Source organism: Filicampus tigris, chromosome 22, assembly GCF_054856515.1.
Source record: "Filicampus tigris isolate MCC_2025a chromosome 22, RoL_Ftig_1.0, whole genome shotgun sequence".
In the NCBI taxonomy this organism is placed as follows: Eukaryota; Metazoa; Chordata; class Actinopteri; order Syngnathiformes; family Syngnathidae; genus Filicampus; species Filicampus tigris.
In genome coordinates, this window is record NC_141238.1 from 9,795,961 (window position 1) to 9,813,120 (window position 17,160).

General features: G+C 44.2%; 1 non-coding gene across 1 annotated transcript; it reads left to right on the top strand.

Annotated features, from left to right (window-relative positions):
• Positions 1 to 582: 582 nt before the first annotated feature.
• trnat-ugu (transfer RNA threonine (anticodon UGU)) lies at positions 583 to 655 on the top strand. Its single transcript has one exon. It is a non-coding gene; the product is annotated as a tRNA-Thr (tRNA).
• The last annotated feature ends 16,505 nt before the right edge of the window (positions 656 to 17,160 follow it).

Sequence of the window (17,160 nt, forward strand, 5' to 3'; positions counted from 1 at the left end):
ATATATTGTTTTCAAAATCATTTACATCTTACCACAAAGAGTCAGTTCCTTCAGTTTATTTTTTTTAAGCTACAAGCATTGCTGCTATTGTCACCAGCACACGTGTGTTTTTCAAAGATGTTTCTGAATTTGTCCTGTAGCTCCGTTGACCTTTCTCACGTCGGGATGCACCTCCTGTATTTCGGCAATAATGCTAACTCTCATAGTCTCCAAGCTAGTGGGGGAACTTTCTAGCACCAACGTGCACACTTCGTGCTTGCACGACGACAAAATGTCCTCTTCGCGGTTTGCCTGTGCATTTCCTTTCTTTCTCCCCATTACTCTCCCCTTCATATGGGTTTCTGACAGGATTCTATTGACTTTACAAGTTAAATATTAGGGGAGGCGACACGGACCCACTCGTGAATGATGCTGCCACTCACATCTCCGCCATGTCGGAAGTCCCGGGCAGGCCCTGTTTATACTCATTTGCATATTTTAATGGAGGCGTGGAGAGTCTGGTACGCAAACATTTCCACACTGGTTGGAATGTACAAAAGGAAAGTGCATACATAGATTAATGCAGCTTTTGTCCAACCACAAGGCCTCATAGCTCAGTGGTTAGGGCACTGGTCTTGTAAACCAGGGGCCGTGAATTCAACTCTCACTGTGGCCTGCGATATAGTTACACCTGCCTGCCTTATGCCATGTTGCAGTGTTGAATGACAAACTATTTTGTGATATGATTAAGAAAATTGCAGAACAGATACTCCAGAATATTGAAATGAATTAAATGCAAAGATGGGAATTCTTTAAATTCAAATTTAGAGAAATGGCAATGAGACGAAATAAGCTAATTAAAAAAGCTATTTCAACGACAGAAATTGATATCATGAATGCACTAAATTATTTCTTGGAAAAAAATCATCAGCTCTGGAGAAACGTAATCAAAAAAGAAATAAGGTTTCAGCCCTTAAAATAAAGGATAACATAATCACCAATTATGTAGACATTTCAAATATGTTGGAGGATTTTACGCTCATTTATATGAATCAAACTCTTGCATCAGTGATTGTGATAAATTCATTGTTTTTTTTAAAGAACTCTTACCGACTATTCCTATTATTTATTTTTAATTATGCTGTGAACAACCAATTTCCAAATTGGAAATATCTGAGGCTTTTTTATGTAATGAAAAAAAAAATCCTCAGGAAATGATGGACTATCAGTGGATTTCTATGTACATTTTTGGGATATTATTGAAGATCATCTATTAGCAGGGGTGCACATAACTGGTACGCATGCGCAACATGGCCGACAGGAAATGACTCCATATATGGTCGGGGCATAAGAGAAAGTGGCGTTGCATTTCCTGGCGGCCATTAGGCAGCTGCCTCTAGTTTTATTTATTTATTTTTTGGCTGAGTAGTGGCAGTTGGATAATGGCTGACAGGAAGTGACCTCATATATGGTCGGGGCATAAGAGAAAGTGACGTTGCAGCAGCCTCGCCACCAACGCCACTCTCTATGCCTCTCACTTGAAGAAATAAATAAATACAGTAATAACACAGACAAAAGGCTCAGTCGGATTTTTTTTCAATCTATAAAAGAAAAGAAAAAAAGAAAGAAAGAAAAGGAATAACAAAGAGTAAACGGTGCGGTGGAATCAGAAACTGTAGCAGCAGCAGGTCGATTGGAGTCATAAAGTGGAAAGGCAGGTGCAGGCAGCTGCCACAGCCTCTTCAGCGTCTTCAGGTCCAAAGAGACTTACACGATCAATAAATACATAAATAAATGAATTAAATAAATAAACGAATAAATGCTATAAGTAATAATAAATAAATAAATAAATAAATAGATAAATGGATTAAATACATAAATGAATAAATAGTACGGACTAACATTGAACAAAGTCAACCATGAAAAAGGAGAAAATATTTTATGAATTAGGGTTTGACTTTAGGAAATGACTCCATATATGGTCGGGGCATAAGAGAAAGGGCGATGCATTTCCTGGCGGCCATTAGGCAGCTGCCACTCGTTTTATTTATTTATTTTTTGGCTGAGTAGTGGCAGTTGGATAATGGCTGACAGGAAGTGACCTCATATATGGTCGGGCATAAGAGGAAGTGACGTTGCAGCACTCTCGCCACCAACGCCACTCTCTATGCCTCTCCCTTGAAGAAATAAATAAATAAAGTAATAACACAGACAAAAGGGTCGGACGGATTTTTTTTCAATAACAAAGAGTAAACGGTGCGGTGGAATCAGAAACTGTAGCAGCAGCAGCAGGTCGATTGGAGTCATAAAGTGACTTATGATTCATTGGTAACACTGAAATAAATAAATATGTAAAAGGTAATAATGAAAGAATTAAATATTCAAATATAGCCATTTTTAAAATACGTAAAAAATATTGAGATTGTGAGTTAAATGAACAATAAATAAATAAATATCTATACCGCTTATCCTCACAAGGGTCGCGGGGCATGCTGGAGCCTATCCCAGCTGTCTTCGGGCAGTAGGCGGGGGACACCCCGAATTGGTTGCCAGCCAATCGCAGGGCACACAGAGACAAACATCCGCACTCACAATCATACCTAGGGGCAATTTAGAGTGTCCAATCAACTTACCATGCATGTTTTTGGAATGTGGGAGGAAACCGGAGTAGAAAATCCACGCAGGCACGGGGAGAACATGCAAACTCCACACAGGGAGGCCGGAGCCGGGATCGAATAAAGAAACATGTAAATTACAATTTAAAAAAAATTGAATAAATATTGAAAAACAATGAATATATATTTATATATATATATATATATATTCCAAACCGATTCCAAACTGTCCATTGGAAATCATTGTACTTTCATTGCATATAACGTCCAAAAACGGCGATCAATTGGCACCAAAATTTATGTGGACATCTCTACTAATGCCCACTTCAACATATCAAAAGGATTAACCTCTCTGTTGCTGATTTATATGAGAATGGGGAAATGTGGAAGTCAGCAGAGCTACATTGATTTAGGCTTGGACGGGCGTACACTGCTTCTTTGCTTAAAAAAAACAAAAAAACACTGCTTCTTTGCTGATCACGGTTAGGACGGGCGAGGCATTAAACACCAGTCAGGATATTTACAGAGACTGAAGTGGAAATGAGATGTGCACATTTATTTGGGTGAGGAATGGCCACAGAATTTCGATTTACAAGGCGCCATCCAATTTAGAAGGTAACAGCCGAAATGGCACGTTCCAATGCGGCCATACTCGGCTGTACAGTCAGCCTCGCTAGAAATTTTTGTTCGCAGTTCGATGAGGGCTTTCGTCACTCTCACAAGTCACGCCGCTTCACTCGGGCAGAAGTAGGCGGCTGCAAACAAGCAAGCAGGGAAGCAGGGACACCGCAGGCGACTGCGACTGAGGCAACATGAAGACACAGGCTCATCTTCACCTCCACACGCTGGGCGGACAGTAAGAAGCTAATGTTCTTGTGCTAACGCCTTTTGTTTTAACGGCCTGAAGCTAGTTGCTGCTATAAGCCGTCCCAATTCTACCTTTAGCCGGGTAGAGAAGCGGGGAGCAATCGCCACGGTATTTTTGATTTTGTGGAGGTGATCATAATGAGCTCACGTTTTATGTCAATAAATCCAAAGTATTGTGCAGAACACTTTTATACTTTCACAGGTTGAAGTGGACAAGAGTAGTAATGTGCATTTGCATTTTGGTGGCGATCGGTCACCGTTTTAGACAACAGAACTGACAGAGTGAGCAATATTACCACGCATGCCTTCCTCGCGTGATGTAGACCGCTGAGACCGAAAACAGAACATAAGCCACGCCCCTTTTGGGGCGGGGAAATTTGTCGTGAACCTAATCACAAAAAAAGACCTTAAATCACTACAGAGTCTTTTGAGGTGGGCATTTTAGTACTAATGTCATTTTTACATGCAAACCTATTATATAAGTGCCAATGTTAAGCTCACCCAAGTGTCACTTTAATTACCATGCTGTCATTTGCCTCAATGTTCAATCAGGTAATTATGAAATGTGTTTCAATTAGTGCTGTCAAACAATTTAATTTTTTAAACTAATTAATCGCAAATTATTCCATAATTAATCGCGATTAATCATATTTTTCAACTACAATTTTTTACAAAGCTTGAAACCAATATTTACTTGAGTAAAATGTTGGAATTAATATGAAAAAAATATATTTTGATTCAAAGACTGTTCTAATAGCTTTTTTTTTATCATTGAATACGATTCTTTTCCTGTAAAATACAACTGTTGAATGATGCACCAATGACGCACAAGTAATATGGTATTTGAATTTTGCTTTGCAAAGTGCGCAAATTATTTTGGATTCCTCCAATGAGCCAATGTGCAACGTTTTAAAGAAACCTACGTAAAAGCCCATCTTTGTGACAGTGACCCTCCTCTAAGTTTGGCTGCAAATTGAGCAGAGGGAAGCTGCCACAGGAAGAAAATAAAACAGAGTTAACTGACTTGTTTTTTTAATGCGTTGTAAAATTTAAATTAATCTCCATAGTTAGTGCTTTTGTTTTGACAGCCCTAGTTTCAATCTATCATGTACAGGCAGGCAGAAGGAGAGGCTTAAGTAAACACAGTGCCCTTTGTTCAAATGTGTCTGATTGCATGGACTTTTGTGCACACTGTATACAAGTTGTACATATTTTGTTTTTTTGTGGTTCATTTTGCAATCACACGTGACGTGTTTGCTATTGTATAACAGAATGAAAAAAACCTTTGAATTGAATGGTTACTTACTTTTACACAGTTTTGTATGTTTTTCAATCTATTCATGTGACAAACCCAGTGACAGTCCTGACTTATTTACTGCCAGCCCAGTAAAAATGGATCTATCAAATTGTTAGCCCTCAAAAATCGGTGAATGATGTGATATGGGAAGGAGTCATCGTTAAAAATGGATTTGAAAGTTCATGCTCACGTGTCCTTTGAAACGGAATACAACAATGGATGATATTTGCTTGCTTGGTTTAACCATTGAATAATTATTTTAATCAATGTTATTAATGCTAACAAGAAAGATATTTTCAATTTCCATAACTTGTGAAATGCGAACTGAGCTTAGTTTTTTTATTGTATATTATACAAATGTATAATATACATGCTGTACATAACATACATATTTAAAGACAAGTTTCAACTAGAACAATGTCAATACAATTCAAAGCAAACTATGGCAGACAAGTTCCATAAACATATATGTATATATATTTTTTCTTTAACTTCACAAAAGAGTCAACTCTTAAACACGTTCTCAATTTGGGGTAACAGCAGGTTTCAGATAAGTGTGACAATGTATGTAGACTTCTTGTTCATCACGACGAGAGACAGTACATGAAAATATGATTGCAGCTCAAGCAGAAAAACAGTAGGAAGTGGAGAAGAATTATTCAATTTTGCCTTATTAATGTGGAATTTCCCTAAAAGTAAAATAATATTCATCACATAACTAATTGATATTTTCATATTCAAAACCAGATGTGATATCCTTGGGTTTAATCTCTCAGCATTTGCCAATTTTACTGAACATAAAGTCTCTTACATCACTCCAAAAGTTAGATGAAACTGGACAGCGACAAAATAAATGAATTGTGGTTTCAGGATCCAATTTGCAAAACAAACATATCACGTCTATATCAACAAAGTTGGAAAGAATGACATTACTAGGAAAAATATTGTGTAAAATTTTGAAATGAATTTCTTTTCACTTATTTGACATACAGAATTTAAAGGGGCATAACCAAGCTCTACTCCAGTTGATGTCTTCAAATTGTGAATCCCCAATCAATTTTCCCCTTAGGCAAAATCCTACTTTTACCTTGAAGCACACCTCGTATATGTTTGTTGGTACATTTCTTGTCTGTTAAGGCAATTCCGCCAACTTTAAGGTCAGGCATTAAAGTGACAACTTCCTGATATCTTGAGCAAGATTTCATTACTACTATTATGCCTGTGGGCAGTGCTTTTGTATCAGAAGAAAATTCTTTAAACAGGATTAGAAACATTTTGGTTTTCATAAAATTTTCTTAACTACAGAAAATTAACTTAACTTAACTATACTTACCATTATGATCAAAAAGATCAGGAATTAAAGTGATGCCCCTTTCATTCTAGCTCGCCTTATATAAAATTGTTTTTACCACTCACAATGTCACAATTATTCCAAATGATATCTTTGTGAGGTGAAAAATTGTGTGTGTGTAACATAGCTGCCATGAGAGTAAAGCTTGCTCATAGAATTTGGAGAGTTTGATAGGCAATTTCGCTACTGAATAAGTACGACTAAGTAAAAATTTCAAACCCGCTACTTTTTTGAAAATATTAGTAGGCATAATGAATTTTCATATTCAAGACAGCTCTTGAGCTATTTGAGCTTAAAGGTATTATGAAGTTGATTAAATCGAATGTTTCTGGACCACCTTCAGACCTCTGCAAACAAATTATTATTATTTTTTTTTAAGTACCGTAATGATGCTTGTTTTTCTACACAAATCTGCAAAACAATTTGTTAATCTCTTTACAATGTGAGGGGCTAACAAAAAGGGACAGAGCTGGATACACCAGACGAGATATACCTTCTGCCTTGGATCAGAACACTCTTCCATAAATGGAGAGATCCCTTTGAAGCCACATATTCAGAATAGATCTGGTTGTTTTGATTTGGGGAATAATATTCTTCTGCTGTCTGATAGCCATGTCTTTCCAAATATGGATACCAAGATATTTAACACTTTGCTTAACAGGAATGTTGAAAATGGATTGCTCTTCAGTTTCATACAAACATCAAATCTCCCTTTTTTTAACATTAAGCTTCAGACCAGATGTTTCAGAAAATTCTTTGGTTACCGCTAATGCACCCTGCACTTGTTCTCAATCTTTAAGAAATAAGACAGTCTCATCAGCCAGCTATGTTATAGCACCACTAGTGTGTATAGGTACGCAAATGCGCATCGTGACGCAAATGACGGTATGTTTTCTGTTGCGCATGCATACCAGTTATGTACACCCCTGCTAATAGATGATCTTCAATAATATCCCCAAAATGTACATATAAATCCACTGATAGTCCATCATTTCCTGGGGATTGATGTTTTTTCATTCCATAAAAAGCCTCAGATATTTCCAATTTGGAAATTGGTTGTTCACATCATAATTTAAAATAAATAATAGGAATAGTCGGTACAAGTTCTTTAACCAAATCAATGAATTTATCACAATCACTGATGCAAGAGTTTGATTCATATAAATGAGTGTAAAATTCTCCAACATATTTTGAAATGTCTACATAATTGGTGGTTATGTTATCCTTTATTTTAAGGGCTGAAACCGTATTTCTTTTTTGATGACGTTTCTCCAGAGCAAAAAAATAACGAGAGTTTCTCTCGCCAAATTCCATCCATTTGGCTCTTGACCTTATAAAGGCTCCTTTAGCCATGTTAATAGATGCAGCATCTATTTCCTCTTTTAATTTTTTTCAATTGAATCTATTCAGCCTCTGATAGATGATCTTTTCCCAAGAAATAATTTAGTGCATTCATGATATCAATTTCTGTAATTGAAATAGCTTTTTTAATTAACTTACTTCGTCTCATTGCCATTCCTCTAACTTTGAATTGAAAGAATTCCCATCTTTGCATTGGATTCATTTCAATATTCTGGAGTATCTGTTCTGCAATTTTCTTGACAATATCACAAAATAGTTTGTCATTCAACACTGTGACATGATGTAAGGCGAGCAGGTGTAACTATGCGGCAGGCCCCAGTGAGCGATGAACTCACGGCCCCTGGTTTACCAAGACCAGTGCTCTAACCACTGAGCTATGAGGCCTCACGGTGCTTTCTCTTTGAAAAGCGTACATATGGACATATCCTGAAACTGTCGGGCAAAATCTGCATGAATCTATGTATGCACTTTCCTTTTGTACATGTCAACCAATGTTGGAAATGTTTGCGTACCAGACTCTCCACGCCCCCATTAAAATATGCAAATGAGTATAAACAGGGCCTGCCCGGGACTTCCGGCATGGCGGAGATGTGAGTGGCAGCATCGTTCACGAGTGGGTCAGAGTCGCCTCCCCTAATATTTAACTTGTAAAGTCAATAGAATCCTGTCAGAAACTCATATGAAGGGGAGCGTAATGGGGAGAAAGAAAGGAAATGCACAGGCAAACCGCGAAGAGGACACGATGGTGATCTGAGTGGCAGCATAAATTACCAGTGGGTCCGCAAAATAACAGAATCAATCATCTTAAAGTAAGCTATGGGGATATATACTGGAATATTTTGAAATAAGTAGAGAAATCTTGGTAGGGAGACCATCTTAATCGTATTTATTCTACCAATCATTGATAAAGGTCATGTTCTCCGCTTTTCTATGTTCTCCTTTAAATCATTTAATCTTTTAGTAAAATTCTGCTTGAATAGAGAATTTTGATGTTTTGTTACTCTGATGGCGGCACGGTGGTCGACTGGTTAGCACGTCCGCCTCACAGTTCAGAGGTCGTGGGTTCGATCCCGGCTCCGGCCTCCCTGTGTGGAGTTTGCATGTTCTCCCCGTGCCTGCGTGGGTTTTCTCCGGGCACTCCGGTTTCCTCCCACATTCCAAAAACATGCATGGTAAGTTGATTGGATACTCTAAATTCCATGTCCATGTCCCGGAGATTGACTGCCCTTTGAGACCCGAGGAACTGGCTGGACTTCATGCTGCTGTGGACCTAACAAAGCCGTCCACTTGCTTGGGAATAGACAAAATATTTAGCAGCAGTGGACACGCACAGCATTGTATGTGTAAGGCCCAGGGCTCCAGACATCTTTTATTTGTTCGAGGCTTAGGCATAACTGGAAATTTTTAGTAGTGTAAGTAGAAAAATCAGTGGCCACATGAATCACAAATTGACATGCAAAATATATATTCACAATTGCACCCATTTAAACTACATTACCTAAAAATGGATGGAAGTGTGAAGCAACAGTTAGTCCCTGAAAATAAAATGATCAACAATTTAAAACCACAAATCAGCAAATTTGTGGTTTTAAATTGCTGTTTAAATTGCTGTTTAAAACCAAAAATCAGCAAATTCCCCCCATGAGCCGTCACCTTATCGTGGTGGAGGGGTTTGCGCGCCCCAATGACCCTAGGAGGTAAGTTGTCTGGGGCTTTATGCCCCTGGTAGGGTCACCCATGGCAAACAGGTCCTAGGTGAGGGACCAGACTAAGCACGGCTCAAAATGACCCCTTATGAAGACAAAAATTTATGAACCACGTTTTCCCTCGCCCGGACGCAGGTCACCAGGGCCCCCTTCTGGAGCCAGGCCTGGAGGTGGGGCTCGATGGCGAGCGCCTGGTGGCCGGGCCTGCACCCATGGGGCCTGGCCGGGCTCACCCCGAAAAGAACACGTGGGTCCCCCTTCCCATGCACTCACCACTGGTGGGAGGGGCCAAAGGGGTCGGGTGCCGTGTGAGCTGGGCGGTGGCAAAAGACAGGGACCTTGGCGGTCCGATCCCCAGCAACAAAAACTCGCTCTTGGGACATGGAATGTCACCTCTCTGGCAGGGAAGGAGCCCGAGCTGGTGTGTGAGGCTGAGAGGTTCCGACTAGATATAGTCGGGCTCACCTCCACACACAGCTTGGGTTCTGGTACCAGTCCTCTTGAGAGGGGTTGGACACTCTTCCACTCTGGAGTTGCCCTTGGTGAGAGGCGCCGAGCAGGTGTGGGCATACTTATTGCCCCCCCCCGCCTTGGAGCCTGTACATTGGGGTTTACCCCGGTGGACGAGAGGCTAGCCTCCCCCCGCCTGAGGGTGGGGGGACGGGTCCTGACTGTTGTTTGTGCTTATGCACCAAACAGCAGTGCAGAGTACCCACCCTTTTTGGAGTCCTTGGAGGGTGTGCTGGAGGGCGCTCCACCTGGGGACTCCATCGTTCTGCTGGGGGACTTCAATGCTCACGTGGGCAATGACAGTGAGACCTGGAGAGGTGTGAGTGGGAGGAACGGCCCCCCCGATCTGAACTTGAGCGGTGTTCGGCTACTGGACTTCTGTGCCTATCACGGATTGTCCATAACGAACACCATGTTCAAACATAAGGGTGTCCAAATGTGCACTTGGCACCAGGATACCCTAGGCCGCAGTTCGATGATAGACTTTGTAGTCGTATCATCGGACTTGCGGCCGCATGTTTTGGACACTCGGGTGAAGAGAGGGGCGGAGCTGTCAATTGATCACCATCTGATGGTGAGTTGGCTCCGATGGTGGGGGAAGATGCCGGTCCGACCTGGCAGACCCAAACGTATTGTGAGGGTTTGCTGGGAACGTCTGGCAGAATCCCCTGTCAGAAGGAGTTTCAACTCCCACCTCCGGCAGAACTTTTCCCACGTCCCGAGGGAGGCGGGGGACATCGAGTACGAGTGGTCCATGTTTCGTGCCTCCATTGTTGAGGCGGCCGATCGGAGCTGTGGCCGCAAGGTGATCGGTGCCTGTCGTGGCGGCAATCCCCGAACCCGCTGGTGGACACCAGCGGTAAGGGATGCTGTCCAGCTGAAGAAGGAGTCCTATCGGGCCTTTTTGGCCTGCGGGACCCCGGAGGCAGCTGACAGGTACCGGCTGGCCAAGCGGAATGCAGCTCTGGCGGTTGCTGAGGCAAAAACTTAGGTGTGGGAGGAGTTCGGGGAGGCCATGGAAAATGACTTCCGGACGGCTTCGAGGAAATTCTGGTCCACCATCCGACGTCTCAGGAGAGGGAAGCAGTGCACCATTAACACTGTTTATAGTGGAGATAGGGTGCTGCTGGTCTCAACTCGGGACGTTGTGGGTCGGTGGGGAGAGTACTTCGAAGACCTCCTCAATTCCACCGACACGCCTTCCACTGAGGAAGCAGAGCCTGGAGACTCTGAGGTGGGCTCTGGAGAGACTGGTCCTTGTCCACCTGCGCCCCCTGGTGAGCTCCTCAATGGACCCACTCCAGTTTGCATATCAGCCTGGCATCAGTGTGGATGATGCCATCATCTACCTCCTCCACACTTCACTTTCCCACCTGAAAAAGGCGGGGAGCACTGTGAGGATCATGTTCTTTGATTTCTCCAGTGCTTTCAACACCATCCAGCCCACCCTACTGGGAGACAAGCTGGAGCGGGCGGGGTTGGCCCACCACCTCACCACATGGATCCAGGATTACCTCACAAACCGGCCACAGTATGTGAGGACACAGGACTGTGTGTCTGACATGTTCCTCTGTAGCACGGGGGCCCCACAGGGAACTGTCTTGGCTCCCTTCCTGTTCACCCTCTACACCTCGGACTTCAACTACAACACCCCTACCTGTCACCTGCAGAAGTTCTCTGACGACTCTGCGATTGTCGGCCTCATCACAGGCGGAGATGATCGGGAGTACAGAGAACTTACTCAGGGTTTTGTGGACTGGTGCCAGCAGAACCGCCTCCTGATCAATGCGGGGAAATCCAAAGAAATGGTGGTGGATTTCGGTAGGCGCCAGCACTCTTCACCTGCACCAGTGAATATCCGGGAAACAGATGTTGAGAGAGTCTCAACTTCCAAGTACCTGGGTGTTCATCTGAACAATAAACTGGACTGGTGTGACAACACAGACGCCCTCTATAGGAAGAGTCAGAGCAGACTCTTCTTACTCAGGAGAGTGAGGTCTTTTGGGGTTCAGGGGACACTCCTCAGGAACTTTTATGACTTGGTGGTTGCATCGGTCATCTTCCAGGGAGTGGTCACCTGGGCAGGCGGCGTCTCGGCCCGGGACAAGAAGTGGCTGGACAAACTGGTCAGGAGGGCCGGCTCTGTCCTGGGCTGCTCCCTGGACTCTGTGGACTCGGTGGGGGACAGGAGGATGTCGGCCAAGCTGTCATCAATGCTGGCCCACCCCATCCAGGGCACCCTAATAGCACTCCACAGCACCTTCAGTGACAGACTGTTACACCCTCGCTGTGCAAAGGAGAGATTCCGCCGTTCCTTCTTGCCTGCTGCTGTCAGACTCTTTAACAAGAACATTGTGTAGTCTCGACAAACTGGGGAACATTAGTGCAACTGTGCAGTCCTGCACCTGAGCTCATGTCGTGCAATACCCAATATTCCCCACTACTGTAATACCGTGCAATACTCAACATTCTCCACTACTGTTAGTCTAGTTTTATTTTTATCCAATGCTGTTCCTTACATTTCACTACAGCACTGCAGCACTGTCACTTACTTAGAGTATTTTTCCTCTGTACTATGTACAGGCCAAAATGAGTGTTCCTCATACTTTTTATGTAGATGTATGTTGGTGTGTATATACATGTGTATATACACATGTTACTGCGTATATTTACATAGGTTTGATCCTGAATGTTTGCCGTCAATGTTATACATTAATGGCTACATTATGCCGCCGTCCCTGTGTGACCTATATCTTTGCTGCTGTAACAATGAAAATTTCCCCACTGTCGGATCAATAAAGGCATTCTTATTCTTATTCTTATTATCTCTGGGGTTGAAGTAACCGAGGTAGTCAAAAAGCTCCTCGGTGGCAAAGCCCCGTGGGTGGATGAGATCCGCCTGGAGTTCATAAAGGCTCTGGATGTTGAGGGGCTATCATGGTTGACACGTCTCTACAACATCGCGTGGACATCGTGGACGGTGCCTCTGGATTGGCAGACTGGGATGGTGGTCCCCCTTTTTAAGAAGGGGTACCGGTGGGTGTGCTCCAATTACAGAGCGATCACACTCCTCAGCCTCCCCGGCAAGATCTATTCAGGGGTGCTGGAGAGGAGGGTCCGTCGGAAGGTCGAATCTCAGATTCAGGAGGAGCAATGTGGTTTTCGTCCCAGCCGTGGAACAGTGGACCTGCTCTACACCCTCAGCAGGGTCCTCGAGGGTGCATGAGAGTTCGTCCAACCAGTCTACATGTGTTTTGTGGACTTGGAGAAGGCGTTCGACTGTGTCCCTCGGGGAGTTCTGTGGGGGGTGCTTCGGGAGTACGGGGTACCGAGCCCCCTGATAAGGGCTGTCCGGTCCCTGTACCACCGATGTCAGAGTTTGGTCCGCATCGCCGGCAGTAAGTCGGATTCGTTTCCAGTGAGGGTTGGACTCCGCCAAGGCTGCCCTTTGTCACCGATTCTGTTCATAACTTATATGGACAGAATTCCTAGGCGCAGCCGAGGTGATGAGGGGGTCCGGTTTGGTGGCCTCAGTATTGCATCTCTGCTTTTTGCAGATCATGTGGTACTGTTGGCTTCTTAAAGCCGCGATCTCCAACTCTCGCTGGAGCGGTTCGCAGCCGAGTGTGAAACGGTCGGAATGAAAATCAGCACCTCCAAATCTGAGACCATGGTCCTCAGTCGGAAAAGGGTGACGTGCCCTCTCCGGGTCGGGGATGGGATTCTACCCCAAGTGGAAGAGCTCAAGTATCTTGGGGTCTTGTTCACGAGTGAGGGTAAGTTGGAACGGGAGATCGACAGGCGGATCGGTGCAGCGTCTGCTGTGATGTGGACCCTGTATCGGTCTGTCGTGGTGAAGAAGGAGCTCAGTCGAAAGGCGAAGCTCTCAATTTACCGGTCGATCTACGTTCCTACTCTCACCTATGGTCATGAGCTGTGGGTCATGACCGAAAGAACAAGATCTCGGATACAAGCGGCCAAAATGGGTTTCCTTCGCAGGGTGTCCGGGCTCTCCCTTAGAGATAGGGTGAGAAGTTCGGCCATCCGGGAGGGATTCAGAGTCGAGCCGCTGCTCCTCCGCGTTGAGAGGAGCCAGTTGAGGTGGCTCGGGCATCTGATAAGGATGCCCCCTGGACGCCTCCCTGGTGAGGTGTTCCGGGCATGTCCCACCGGCAGGAGACCCCGAGGATGACCCAGAACACGTTGGAGAGACTATGTCTCCCGGCTTGCCTGGGAACACCTTGGGATCCTTTCGGAAGAGCTGGAAGATGTTGTTGGGGAGAGGGAAGTCTGGGCTTCCCTGCTGAAGCTGCTGCCTCCGCGACCCGACTTCGGATAAGCGGGAGATAATCGATGGATGGATGGATGGAAATCAGCAAATTTATTGGTTTCAAATGAAGACATATATTTAATTCTGACTTAAATTTCAAGGAAAACAATGCCACCATGTAGGGGCATTCTGGAGCCCTGGTAAGGTCATCTGAAGTCTATCAAATCCCAGCGGAAAAACATAGTATAATCGTTTTGCAACTACTTTTGTTCACGGGCCAAATGAGGATTGCGATGACTGAAAATTATGCAAAACTTGTGTAAACATGTAACCACCTCCACTACTATATTGATTGTCCATGTGACTGAATATTACCGTACATATTGCCAACATTCAGTCAAATTTTCAGTCTCCCTGCAAAATGGCCTGAAAGTTATTATAATACAATGTATTGTATTAAGTTTATATTCTTTTAGTCATTGCTATACCTGTATTTATTTCAATTCCAGTAAAGAGAAAAAACTGCACAAGAAATGTCAAGCAAAGTCTTTATTTGCTTGTGTGACAAAGTGACAATTGGGTCATTAGTTGTGTGGCCAAACAAAAAACTAGCTTGGTAAATGTTTTCAAACTGCACAAATGTTGAATAAACTGTAACTGAACTATCGATCACAAAATCAGTACTACTTGGTTTAAACTTGCAAAATTAAAACCTCAGTCTATAACAACCCAAAGTCACTGTAAGTTGTGGCATTGCAGTTCTTTTTAAGGGGAAAGTCAACCCAAACATATTTTTTTCAATAATATGTTCTATGCAAGCCCACTAGTTGAAACAAGGCATTCTGATAAATATTACATTTGTGGAATAAGAGTTAACCCACTCGTTGACTGAAAAAGACATCGAAGTTGCTCGGCGCTCAGGACCAATCACGGCTTACCTGTTTTCTGAAGCTGAGCCGTGATTGGTTGTTACCTGAGCCCTGAACAGTTGCGATGTCATTTTCAGTCGACAGAAGTGACAAAATGGCCGCCTCCGGAGATGGCTAAAAAGGGGTGGATTTTGCCACTTAACTCATATTCCACAAACGTAATATTAATCACAGTGGCATGGTTCAACTAGTGGGCCTGCACAGAATATATTTTTGGAAAAAAAAAAAACGTCTGGGTTGACTTCCCATTTAAATGATCACAAAGTTCTGTATAATTTCTGTAATGGCCAGGCAATCTTAAATTCCAGACGCACGTTGCTGAAGTGGGATGTTCCACTCTCACCACAGTCCACTTTAATATCGGGCATGGGTTATCTCCCATCCCACCCAAAACTTGAGGAGCTGTTTAAGATGCTCTTGGGAGATTAAAAGTAAGGGGAAAAAAACTGATGAAAAGTGCGCAAAGTGCATGCAACACAGTGAGAAGTACTGTAGCCATTTACACTCCTCATATTTCCTATAATACAATACAGTACATCTTTATTTATATAGTGCACAATGAACTGTTTGTACGGACAAAATGAAATTGAGTAAACTCAAGACCATTTCTTCAGTGTAGTGGTTATACTGTACTACAAATTATACTGTAAATTAAATTAGTGGTTATACTGTACTACAAATTTTCCACTATGACATATACAATCGTGTTTGATCTCAAACACTCAAAATGACTATAGACGACAGCGACGACCACAATAGCCTCTTGGAAAAGGCAAATGAAACAATCTCTGACCTGAGAAGGGATATTCATCGGCTGTCAGAGGAACTCCAATAAAAGGAATCGGTCATTTCTTGTTTCGCGACCCGTTTTCGCCAACTCTCCGCCGTGGTTATGAGGAGGCACGCTCGTGAGATCCTGACAGCGACAACGACGGCTGAGGCAGCTGGCCTTTCAGACACGGTGAAGTGGGACCCGGTTGCCTGCCCGGGGCCATCCTACTCGACACCGCTGCAGAGTGACACCTGGGTCGAGGTGGTGTCCCGCGGCCGGAGGGGCGGGGGACCACCCCACCGCCCCCAACTGGTCCTGGGGAATTGCTTTGCCGTCCTGACGAACGACTCCCCAGCTCCCATTGCTGCGCTTCGGCAGGAGACAACTGTTGCTGTTTCCGACACTCGGGCTGTGGGTCCTAAGGGCTCCCTCGGATTCCCCGCCGCCCACGGCGACGATCTCGACCGGTAACCCCGGAGTGGGCACGTCCGCCTGCGGCCTGGCCACCCAGGCTACTCAAAGACGCAGCGACGCGGTACACGAGTGGCCGACACCAACGGCGAGACTCACCACCGCCATCCTCGGCCGCCGCTTGGCCTTGACGGCGCTATCCTGGACGACGGGGTGGGGAATCTCCCTCCGGCTGTGAGTCCTCTGGCGTTCCCTCTTCATCTCACCCGCCAACCACCGTTATAGTCAGTGACAGCGTTATTAGACATACTCACTATCTCTCACCCGCTGTTTTCCCGCAGCAAGCAAAAGTTATGGACATAGTGAACATTCTGCCCGGTTTACTCGACCCTCTTCCACCATCTATAACCCGGCTCATTGTACAAGTGGGGACAAATGAGACAGCACGCCGACAATCGGAGCAGACGAAGAGAGATTTTCATACCCTCTTTGCCTTGCTAAAAACCTGCGGACTGTCGGTCTGGGTAAACGGCATTTTGCCGGCGTTGTCTCGTGGGGTCGATGTCCAACCTATCGTCAGTCTTTTTACCAGCCGGACGGTGTCCATCCGAACTCTACTGGAAACAGGATTTTAGCTGCTAAAATCCACCATGCCATTATCAATTCCACTCCCAACCAACTCCTGTTTAACAATCACTCAGCGGGTGTTCCCATCTCTTCTTCTGCTCGTAAACATTGCAATGGCAATTATATTACACCCACCTACAGGCCAACACCAGCTGCTCACAGTACCACCACCCTCACTAGCTCTCCCTGCAGGCCACCATTATCATTACAACCACCGCACAGCTTTTAAAAACATCACTGGCAGACGCTTCCCTCGCACACAGAAACAATGTGGTTTTAACAGTGGCAATTTGGTATATGCTAACACTTCTCATCCGTGCCACCATGATACGTCCAACACAAAAATTTACCTGGCTGTGGAGAAGGTGCACGCACTTTTAAACAAAACTTTTATTATAAACGACCTGATCTTAGACAATAATTTACATGGTATTCTTTTATCTGAGACATGGCTTGGGACAGAT